This window comes from Coregonus clupeaformis, unplaced genomic scaffold (assembly GCF_020615455.1).
Source record: "Coregonus clupeaformis isolate EN_2021a unplaced genomic scaffold, ASM2061545v1 scaf0087, whole genome shotgun sequence".
Taxonomy (NCBI): Eukaryota; Metazoa; Chordata; class Actinopteri; order Salmoniformes; family Salmonidae; genus Coregonus; species Coregonus clupeaformis.
The window spans coordinates 610084-622465 of record NW_025533542.1 but is presented as its reverse complement, the minus strand read 5'-3'; the positions used below and the strand labels follow the sequence as shown (position 1 = coordinate 622465).

The window sequence follows — 12382 nt, the reverse complement described above, 5'->3', positions numbered from 1 at the left end:
TTTTTGAGCAGTGTATTTTTGTTCAGTGTATGGTGGATAGTCCTTCTATAAATCAATCGTTTCACCTTATTAGCGTAAAAATAAATATGCTATAGGCTATGCAGAGCCATGGTCGGGTCCATTCTGGTCTATCAGCTGTAGTTACATAGACCTGAGATCCGATGACAATCAAATAGGACACACCCTATATTGGGTCCACCCGGACCGTGAAGACCTCTGACATCCAAAGTTAACAATATGAGTGTATTGTTATGTCATGATCTGCTTGTAAACTGTGAAAATATTGTCAACTATCCTTCAACAGAATTATAAATACAAACATTTCAAACTTGTAACGCCTTTTCATTGAAAATGTATTATGTTGGTAGATTGTCTTTATCGATGACAAGTCAGTATAGTAGCATGGTGATAAATGATAAGGATAACAGATGTTATACACTGCACTGTTGGAATAATATAACATCACACTGCAGATAGAAATAGACTGTAATGACAGTTGTTATGGTTGAAAAATCTATTTGCATTTGTTTTGCCTGACTTCTTTCTGTCAGAGATGCCAGCAAAACATGCACAATGATTACGCTGATACGACGCTCACGAACATTTCCTGCCGCATCTCATAATCCAGACCAAACGCACTTCGAAATTGAAGACATTTTTCCCGCTTGCTCTACGAGATCTCACAATTTCCTCAAGTTCTTTTCAGCCAAACAATTAGATACAGGAAATCAGTTTCAGGTAACCTATTACTAATTTCTAACGTTTTAACATGATGCTTGTAGCACGGTCTGTAAACCAACGCATTCCATGATGAAACGGTAGTGGTTGCCGCGGCCTGGCTTTGTTGTTATCCCAGCTAGCTAGCCGTTAGCGATTAGCCAGGTAGCCGTTAGCAAGTTAGCTACACATCTCCCGTCCAATCCATTTGTGTAGTTAGCTAGCTAACATGCTAACTTCATTTCAGGGTCACGGTTTACGTGTGACTTTCATTTCATACTTAGCCAGCTGTCGTCTCGTCGTGAGTAAAATGACCGTATCGAGGAATTAGCTAGCTAGCTAATCGGCTGCTCATTGTTTAGCCAACCCAAAAATATTTGGTTTAATTATCTAGGTAGCTAGCTAGCAAAATTAGCAGGACTAACAGTTGCTAAACTACCCGGCTAAACTAAACAGCTAATTCCTTGAACAAACCTACAGTGTCATTGCGCAAAATGTTTGCATCATCATCTGGATATGTGTGCAACAAAAGTTCAACCTTCAGCTACCATTTCTGCCAAACCGACAACGTATACACTTTTATCCACACCTTTGATAAATTCAATTAATGCACCACACAGAACCCAATGCCTCTGCAATGCTGAAAAGCAAACGCAGCGTTCCCTTGGAAATGACTGAATGTACTTCTGGTGTATAAAAATGCAATGATACTGGTGGTGTGATCAAGGCGTAACCCTTTTTCCATAACGTTTTCAAACAAATTAAGAAGGAATGTCGACATAAGAAGCAAAATTCGGGTTTCCATCAAAATAATACAGCTGTGAAGCAGGCAAGAATAACTAAGTAATTCCGGTTCACGGATCTTCTTCTTCAATAAATCAATCATATTTTATTTATAAAGCCCTTTTTACATCTGCAGATGTCACAAAGTGCTATACAGAAACCCAGCCTAAAACTCCAAACAGCTAGCAATGCAGATGTAGAAGCACTATGGTATAATGGCATTAGCAACAATTCGATGTGTATTCTGCCACCTGCTGTGGGGATGGATAATAAGGATCCCAAAAAGGAAATAATGTGGGTATTATATATAATATTTTTTATCATACAAACTATCAAAAAAGAAATTAACTGAACAAAATCAACCTGCTTTTATGTAAGAAAACGAACTATTTCTAATCAGGTCCCTACACAGGCTCAGAAGACTCCTGTGAGGGTGGGACATTTCCTAGCGACAATAGTCCTTGCAGTGCTTCTACCGTGAAGTCTTGGAGCCCCCAAAACGTATTGGCTGCAGATATAATGATATCCAGCTTCTTGGACTTCTTAGATACTTTGGGCTGTACAATTAATCACTGTGGCTATAAATGCCACAAAATCCACCTTCTTCACAATGAGTGTATCCAGATAACGCAATTGACTTAAAATACTAGCAACTGGTTGCAATGCATCCACCTCCATATCTTCAACACTGTTGCCTCTTGCCCCTTCGACTCTCTTCACCGCCTCCACATAGGAGATCCGCTGTACAGCCCTGATCCTTGACACCTCGACCTCCTTGACCATAACAGGGGACTCAATGAAGTCCGGAGTATGATCCCCGATAGGCGTTTTCTCCTTCCTTCCATTTACCACACGGGTCAGGTGACGTGCACTGACCACTCCTGGGATTTTCTGACTACGGTACTCGTCATCTATTTCCAAAGAGACTCCAGCTATAACTCCTTTGGCGCCCTGCTCCAAAGATAAATACAGGTTACTTCTGAAGTAGGCAATTTTGCCAGATCCAGTGCACGCTTCTTCTGTTCTTCATCGACACAACACCTTGCTTGAATCCACCTTTCCCATTGCTTTCTTCACAGTTCTCGATATTAGAAATAGATTTCCCAAATGCATTATGGGACCGGTCCTTGTCTTCTACTACAACCTAGACTCATTTTGTTCCTTTCTTTGATTTCATTATTTTCCGTTCATTATCATTCTATTTTCATTATCACACACTTCGCTAGCCGCGCTTTCAGATCCAAGCACAGTCGCCATTTCTGTCTACTCGCTTCTTGGACCGCCGTGGTCGTCACGGATCTTTTGGAATCCTTTCAGAATAAGTGTCCCGTCATGTATACCAAACATTAAGGATATACTGAGAAGATACATGTCTCTCCGCCCTAACAATGGGAGTGGTTGTCCACAAAAGCGGCACGGTGGGCTGTCTAGCTCCCGCCTATCCTTTCTTTTGGATTGGTGGATACATCTCATTATTGTAATCCTTTTTTGAATATTCGATGAGGGTTGTTGACGTCAACCGCCTGTATTCAATGGAGAGGGATGCTATGCTACTAGCTTCATGAATATGCATAGCCATTTAAAGACAACTCCAATATAGTGTCCTACTTATATCAGTACACTCATAACGACTTAAGGAGGATTACCAAACTTCTATTAGATCAAATAAACCTTTGTGTAGCAAATAAGCCATTGCTTTTTTTTGTTGACCAAATTCGAGACACTCTCATTGACCTCCATACAAAAACTCCTTGCTTGGTGGGCGAAACAACGGGGGGGGAAAAACGCCCCCTGCTGGAGGGAGACATAAATGCAGCCAAGTTGGGCCTCTCTCTTTCTCTCTGTGTATACTTTCTAAATTAATAATTCGTGCGAAAATGTGCAGAATTATCTATATATTTTATACTTGTTATCATACAAATAATAATTAAAATATATTTCTATAAGATATTATGTGATTTATTTGTACATTTTTCCAAGCCTAAATGGTCAACAATGTTTTTTGTGTGTGTACTCCTATCATTTATTGGACCGTACACAATTATCTGGAGCACTTTAAGTTTCCAAATCCACTGAGTTTACACCCAGAGGAGTGTCGCTGCTCATTTCGCGGCCCCTAAAGAGTGGCAAATCAGCTTAAATCCACTAGTTTTTTCATATTGGATATAAATATTGCACTGTACATAATAGATTGTGTGTCCATAAAACCAGGGTCCAGCCTACTCACTAGACTCTATAACATACAAAACAGATGAGTTTGAACCAAAAATGTTTGTGTCCAATATGAAAAAACTATTGGATTTAAGCTGATTGGCTACTCTTTAAGGGCCGCAAAATGAGCAGGGATGCTCCTCTGGGTGTAAACTCTGTGACAGTGTGAACGGACAGTGACGGTGTGAACGGACAGTGACAGTGTGAACGGACAGTGACAGTGTGTAGTTGACAACGATAAGAAGTAGCCACAGATAGCAGATAACGTAGCTAACAGATAGCAGATAACGTAGCTAACAGATAACAGATAGCAGATAACGTAGCTAGCAGATAACATAGCTAACGCAAATACAGCTATTCTGGAAATGAATGAGCTTGAATATATCGCTAGCTCTGACTAAAGAAGCAGATTACTAACTCATTCTAGCTGAACATCATTAGTTTGATTACGGATACGAGAGAAGCGGGCTTGTGATTGTTTCACAGTGACTCTAAAATAAATAACATTATTCTCTCATGGAATAAAGATGTTGTATGTGATAGCTACTTCTAAGACTCATACATTAAGTTGTTCCGAACTCACTTCACTGGCGCTTAAGAGGGAGGCTCGCTTTGCTGGTTCTAGTACACAATATACTGCTGGAATGCCAATTAAGGTGTTTACATGTCCTAATAATTTGAAAGGTTACTCAGAAAACCATGTGTTTTAATCTGGGTATGCTTACTTCGATTTTGACCTTATACCGATTAAGATAAGCAGATGAAGGTGTTTACATGACTATTGTATAATCTTCTTACTGACATAATCAGTTTAATATCAAATTATTATAATTGAGGTAGTCAAGATAATTTTGTTAACATGTACAGTACCAGTCAAAAGTTTGGACACACCTACTCATTCAAGGGTTTTTCTTTATTTTTACTATTTATTACATTGTAGAAAAATAGTGAAGAGATCAAAACTATGAAATAACACATATGGAATCATGTAGTAACCAAAAAAGTGTTAAACAAATCATAATACAGTGAGGGAAAAAAGTATTTGATCCCCTGCTGATTTTGTACGTTTACCCACTGACAAAGAAATTATCAGTCTATAATTTTAATGGTAGGTTTATTTGAACAGTGAGAGACAGAATAACAACAAACAAATCCAGAAAGACGCATGTCAAAAATGTTATAAATTGATTTGCATTTTAATTAGGGAAATAAGTATTTGACCCCCTCTCAATCAGAAAGATTTCTGGCACCCAGGTGTCTTTTATACAGGTAACGAGCTGAGATTAGGAGCACACTCTTAAAGGGAGTGCTCCTAATCTCAGTTTGTTACCTGTATAAAAGACACCTGTCCACAGAAGCAATCAATCAATCAGATTCCAAACTCTCCACCATGGCCAAGACCAAAGAGCTCACCAAGGATGTCAGGGACAAGATTGTAGACCTACACAAGGCTGGAATCGGCTACAAGACCATCGCCAAGCAGCTTGGTGAGAAGGTGACAACAGTTGGTGTGATTATTCGCAAATGGAAGAAACACAAAAGAACTGTCAATCTCCATCGGCCTGGGGCTCCATTCAAGATCTCACCTCGTGGAGTTGCAATAATCATGAGAACGGTGAGGAATCAGCCCAGAACTACACGGGAGGATCTTGTCAATGATCTCAAGGCAGCTGGGACCATAGTCACCAAGAAAACAATTGGTAACACACTATGCCGTGAAGGACTGAAATCCTGCAGCGCCCGCAAGGTCCCCCTGCTCAAGAAAGCACATATACATGCCCGCCTGAAGTTTGCCAATTAACATCTGAATGATTCAGAGGAGAACTGGGTGAAAGTGTTGTGGTCAGATGAGACCAAAATGGAGCTCTTTGGCATCAACTCAACTCGCCGTGTTTGGAGGAGGAGGAATGCTGCCTATGACCCCAAGAACACCATCCCCTCCGTCAAACATGGAGGTGGAAACATTATGCTTTGGAGGTGTTTTTCTGCTAAGGGGACAGGACAACTTCACCGCATCAAAGGGACGATGGATGGGGCCATGTACCATCAAATCTTGGGTGAGAACCTCCTTCCCTCAGCCAGGGCATTGAAAATGGGTCGTGGATGGGTATTCCAGCATGACAATGACCCAAAACACACGGCCAAGGCAACAAAGGAGTGGCTCAAGATGAAGCACATTAAGGTCCTGGAGTGGCCTAGCCAGTCTCCAGACCTTAATCCCATAGAAAATCTGTGGAGGGAGCTGAAGGGTTCGAGTTGCCAAACGTCAGCCTCGAAACCTTAATGACTTGGAGAAGTCAGGAGTCAGGAGTGGGACAAAATCACTCCTGAGATGTGCGCAAACCTGGTGGCCAACTACAAGAAACGTCTGACCTCTGTGATTGCCAACAAGGGTTTTGCCAGAGGTTTTGCCAAGTCATGTTTTGCAGAGGGGTCAAATACTTATTTCCCTCATTAAAATGCAAATCAATTTACAACATTTTTGACATGCGTTTTTCTGGATTTTTTTGTTGTTATTCTGTCTCTCACTGTTCAAATAAACCTACCATTAAAATTATAGACTGATCATTTCTTTGTCAGTGGGCAAACGTACAAAATCAGCAGGGGATCAAATACTTTTTTCCCTCACTGTATATTTTATATTTGAGATTCTTCAAATAGCCACCCTTTGCCTTGATGACAGCTTTGCACACTCTTGACATTCTCTCAACCAGCTTCACCTGGAATGCTTTTCCAACAGTCTTGAAGGAGTTCCCACATATGCTGAGCACTTGCTGGCTGCTTTTCCTTCACTCTGTGGTCCAACTCATCCCAAACCATCTCAATTGGGTTGAGGTCGGGATTGTAGAGGCCAGGTCATCTGATGCAGCACTCCATCACTCTCCTTCTTGGTCAAATAGCCCTTACACAGCCTGGAGGTGTGTTGGGTCATTGTCCTGTTGAAAAACAAATGATAGTCCCACTAAGCGCAAACCAGATGGGATGGCGTATCGCTGCAGAATGCTGTGGTAGCCATGCTGGTGAAGTGTGCCTTGAATTCTAAGTAAATCACAGACAGTGTCACCAGCAAAGCACCATCACACTTCCTCCTCCATGCTTCACGGTGTGAACCACACATGCAGAGATCATCCGTTCACCTACTCTGCGTCTCATAAAGACACAGCGGTTGGAACCAAAAATCTCAAATTTGGACTCATCAGACCAAAGGACAGATTTCCACCGGTCTAATGTCCATTGCTTGTGTTTCTTGGTCCAAGCAAGTCTCTTCTTATTATTGGTGTCTTTTAGTAGTACTTTCTTTGCAGCAATTCGACCATGACGGCCTGATTCACACAGTCCCCTCTGAACAGTTGATGTTGAGATGTGTCTGTTACTTGAACTCTGTGAAGCATTTATTTGGGCTGCAATCTGAGGTGCAGTTAATTGCCAATTTCTGAGGCTGGTAACTCTAATTAACTTATCCTCTGCAGCAGAGGTAACTCTGGGTCTTCCATTCCTGTGGTGGTCCTCATGAGAGCCAGTTTCATCATAGCACTTGATGGTTTTTGTGACTGCACTTGAAGAAACGTTCAAAAGTTCTTGAAATTTTCCGGATTGAGTGACCTTCATTTGTTAAAGTAATGATGGACTGTCGTTTCTCTTTGGTTATTTGAGCTGTTCTTGCCATAATATGGACTTGGTCTTTTACCAAATAGGGCTATCTTCTGTATACCCCCACCTTGTCACAATACAACTGATTGGCTCAAACGCATTAAGAAGGATAGAAAATCCACAAATTAACTTTTAACAAAGGACACCTGTTAATTGAAATACATTCCAGGTGACTACCTCATGAAGCTGGTTGAGAGAATGGCAAGAGTGTGCAAAGCTGTCATCAAGGCAAAGGGTGGCTACTTTGAAGAATCTCAAATATATTTTGATTTGTTTAACACTTTTTTGGTTACTACATGATTACATATGTGTTATTTCATAGTTTTGATGTCTTCACTATTAATCTACATTGTAGAAAACAGTACAAAAATAAAGAAAAACCCTGGAATGAGTAGGTGTGTCCAAACTTTTGACTGGTACTGTATGTGTGAGTGTGTGGGTTGAGTCCAGTGAGTGTGCATAGAGCCAGTGCAAGAGAGTCAGTGCCCATAAAAAAAGGGTGTCAATGATTAACTGTTCAGCAGTCTAATGGCTTGGGGGTAGAAGCTGTTCAAGAGCCTTTTGGTGCCAAACTTGGTACTCCGGTACCGCTTGCTGTGCGGTAGCAGAGACGACTTGGGTGGCTGGAGTCATTGACCACTTTTAGGATGGCAGGGAGCTCAGCAGCAGGGATGTACTGGGCCGTACGCACTACCCTCTGTAGTGCCTTGCGGTCGGTTGCCAAGTGGTTGCCATACCAAGCGGTGATGCAGCCAGTCAAGATGCTCTCAATGGTGCAGCTGTAGAACGTTTTGAGGATCTGAGGTCCCAAGAGATACATACAAAGCTCTACCTCGCCCTCCATTTGCCAAATCATAACTCTATCCTCCTGATTCCCGCTTACAAGCGAAACTCAAACAGGAAGTACCAGTGACGCGCTCAAAATGGAAGAGGTCCGATGAAGCGGATGCGAAGCTACAGGACTTTTGCACAGACTGGAATATGTTCTGGGATTCATCCGATGGCATTAAGGAGTTTACCAAATCGGTTACAGGCTTCATTAATAAGTGCATTGACGACGTCGTCCCCACTGTGACGTACATATCCCAACCAGAAGCCATGGATTACAGGCTACATCTGCACTGAGCTAAAGGCTAGAGCTGCCGCTTTCAAGGAGCGGGACACTAATCTGGACGCTTTTAAGAAATCCTGCTATGCCCTCCGACGAACCATAAAACAACAACACTGAACCATGCATGAAACACCAGCTGTTCCGGACGACTGTGTGATCACGCTCTTCATAGCCAATGTGAGTAAGACCTTTTTAAATAGGTTAACATTCACAAGACCGCAGGTCCAGACGGATTACCAGGACGCATACGCAGAGCATGCGCTGACTAGCGGGCACTGACATTTTCAACATCTCCCTGACCCAGTCTGTAATACCTACATGTTTCAAGCAGACCCCCATAGTCCTTGTGCCCAAGAACGCCAAGGTAACCTGTCTAAATGACTATCACCACGTAGGACTCACATCTCTAGGCTGGTCATGGCTCACATCAACACCATCACCCCAGATACCCTGGACCGACTCCAATTCACATACCGCCCCAACAGTTCCACAAACGACCCAATCTCTATTGCACTCCACACTGCCCTTTCCCACCTGGACAAAAGGAACACGTGAGAACGCTGTTTGTTGACTACAGCTCAGCATTCAACACCATAGTGCCCTCCAAGCTCATCACTAAACTAAGGGCCCTGGGATTAAACACCTCCCTCTGCAACTGGACCCTCGACTTCCAGACGGGCCGCCCCCAGGTGGTGAGGGTAGGCAACAACACATCCGCCACGCTGACCCTTAACACAAGTTCCCCTCATGGGTGCGTGCTTAGTCCCCTCCTGTACTCCCTGTTCACCCACGACTGCGTGGCCGCGCACAACTCCAACACCAGCATTAAGTTTGCGACTCAATTCCAGTTTTATTTGTGACTCAATTCCAGTTTATATGACAATCAAAGGTTGATTATCTGCAAGGTTATGGTTGAATGACTGTTTTAATATTTCACCAACTTGTGTTTTGGTATTGGTTATTGAGGGTTACTGAGTGTGAGAAATACTTTGTTACTCCTTGCTGAATACTGAATTTGGTTTTGGGAAAACGACAGTTTTATGCTGATGGTTGGAGAAACCAGTCCACTGCTCTTTATTATTTTAATTGAGTGTTACCAGTGTGACGCTATATCACAGTGAGTGATTGTATATATTGACTATTAAAGACGATCAAGACTCAACACTATACCACTGCTCCTAGTGGATGAAGTAAAATTAAAAGTAGTCCTTGTGCATGGAGTTGTATGGTTTATTTAACTTTGCATTTATTGGGTTTTAGTAGATTTTAAAGCGACAAAACTCTGAGTCTCAGCATCACTCTGTTACCTTGGAATTGCCCCTAATTCTAACACAAGAAAATGCTTGTGTTGCCTAATAGCCTGTAGGCAAATGTTGGAATAGGCTACTGAGGATGGGGTCGTAATTTCAATCACTGAGTGAATCAGATATTAGTAATATGAATATAAAATGAATATGCTTGTGCTCAACAGACGTTTTTTTTTTTTTTTTTACTTATAGCCTAATCTGAATGGCTGTTGCCGTCAAGCTTATATTTTTTTAGGGGGAAATGGTTTCTGCTGGACGGGATGTGGTTAGCTAGCTTAGATACATCTTTGTTGTCTTTTCTGGAGCTATACCACAATCTAGGTTTGTGAAAATCACCCTGAACTCTTTGGGTCTCCTCTTTTTAGATCCACCTCTAGCCTACCATGTCTGAACCAGGTTCTGTCTGTGAAGTTCCAGCCCAGAGGAGCTCACAGCGGGGTCCAGAGATGCTGACAGTGAAGCTGGGGGACTGCAGTCAAACAGTGGAACTCAATGTGATTGTCAAAGAGGAGGAGGAGGAGAGAGAAATCGATGAGGGGGACGAGGAAGAGAGAGAGGAGGACAGGGACTCAGGTAAATTCAGGCTAACATCCTCTTTGCTTCAGAGAGGTAAACAACCCAAAATAACTTGATTTTCTGGTTCATTAAGAAATAAACTTAGAAATGTTTTTGGTTGTTGAGTCAATGAGACATATACCAATTTCAAGCTTACCTTTCTAAACAAGACAAAGTAATTTCTGAATATTTAGGGAAGTTAGCTGGCTAACTCATTGATTCTGCTTTGTAGTTTACCCCTCAGGCTTCTGTATGTGTAAGAGGGAAGGAGAGTGACAAGACAAAAATGGCTACCGACCATTGTGCAATGCATTGTAATTTGACAATGGCATTATCTATGTGCGATGCAATGCAACAAGCCCCTTGCAAAGTCTTTCTTTCAATACTCTGTTAATCCAAATTAATGTTGAATCCTGCATTGTTAAGCTAAAAGCTTTTGTTTCTATCAGTCTGTTTCTTACTATCTGTTCATATTATTACAGGAGAGAGCCCCAACCCAGACTCAGACAACGAGCCCAGTTCCACAGCATCAAGACTACCTGGACGTGGGACTTACCCCTGTCCTCAATGTGAGAAGAGTTTCAGTTCCTCAACTAATTTAAAGAATCATCAAAGAGTACACACTGGAGAGAAACTTTTCCACTGCTCCACATGTGGGAAGAGTTTCAATCATTCCGGACGCCTTAAGGAACATGAGAGAATACATACAGGGGAGAAGCCTTACCACTGCTCTCTGTGTGGAAAGAATTTTCGTTTCGCAGGAGGCCTAAAGAATCATCAGAGATCACACAGTGGAGATAAGCCTTACCACTGCTCTCAGTGTGGAGAGGGATTCACTCAGCTAAGAAGTCTTAAAAGTCATGAGAGAATATCCATTGGAGGGAAGCCTGCCTGTGCTTTCAATGTAATTGTCCAAGAGGAGGAGGGTGAGAGGGAAATCAATGTGGAGGAAAAGAGAGAAGTTGAGGAGGACAATAGTGGTGTAGTTGACAGTGCATGTCAGAGCAAAAACCAAGCCATAAGGTCAAAGGAATTGTCCGTAGAGCTCCGAGACAGGATTGTGTCGAGGCACAGATCTGGGGAAGGGTACCAAAAAATTTCTGTAGCATTGAAGGTCCCCAAGAACACAGTGGCCTCCATCATTCTTAAATGGAAGAAGTTTGGAACCACCAAGACTCTTCCTAGAGCTGGCCGCCCAGCCAAACTGAGCAAACGGGGAGATGGTCCTTGGTCAGGGAGGTGACAAGAACGTTACGGTGACCGTATTACCGCCACACTGGTGGTCACGAGTCATGATGGCAGTCAAATTCGGCTTCTCCGAGCTCTGATGCTGCTGATGGTCATTAGTAGCCTACCAAACTTGCTAACTCCCTGGTACTCAGCACACTATTGTCTCTCTAATCAGACATCAATGTAAATGTAATCCAAAATCTAATCAAACACTTCATGAGAGCCTGTGAGCTCATGTTGCGCAAAATCTTTATAGGCTATGCAATTGCTTGTGAAAACAGAGTTTTGATGGCCTCTATTAAAAAGAGGAGGATCCCATCAGCTTTCTATAGGCTAGGCCTACTATATTTATTTATCAACTTTCCTAATATTATGCACATTGCTTAGCTTTACAACAGGAGTATAGCCTACCTGGCTGGCATGGAAATGAACCAAGGGAATAGCCTCCTCCATTTGCTATTTAAGTGCATTTTGTTCTGAGACAGGTGCATGATCATGGTCCATTCTAAATCAAAAGTAATTTAACACATATATACAGTGGGGAGAACAAGTATTTGATACACTGCCGATTTTGCAGGTTTTCCTACTTACAAAGCATGTAGAGGTCTGTACTTTTTATCATAGGTACACTTCAACTGTGAGAGACGGAATATAAAACAAAAATCCAGAAAATCACATTGTATGATTTTTAAGTAATTAATTTGCATTTTATTGCATGACATAAGTATTTGATACATCAGAAAAGCAGAACTTAATATTTGGTACAGAAACCTTTGTTTGCAATTACAGAGATCATACGTTTCCTGTAGGTCTTGAC

At 42.0% G+C, this 12382-nt stretch overlaps 1 long non-coding RNA gene across 1 annotated transcript; it reads left to right on the top strand.

Moving 5' to 3' along the window:
- The first annotated feature begins 625 nt into the window (after window positions 1-625).
- Window positions 626-11395, top strand: LOC121557800. The gene is made up of 3 exons (XR_006658206.1): window positions 626-738; window positions 10146-10353; window positions 10818-11395. It is a non-coding gene; the product is annotated as an uncharacterized LOC121557800 (long non-coding RNA).
- The last annotated feature ends 987 nt before the right edge of the window (window positions 11396-12382 follow it).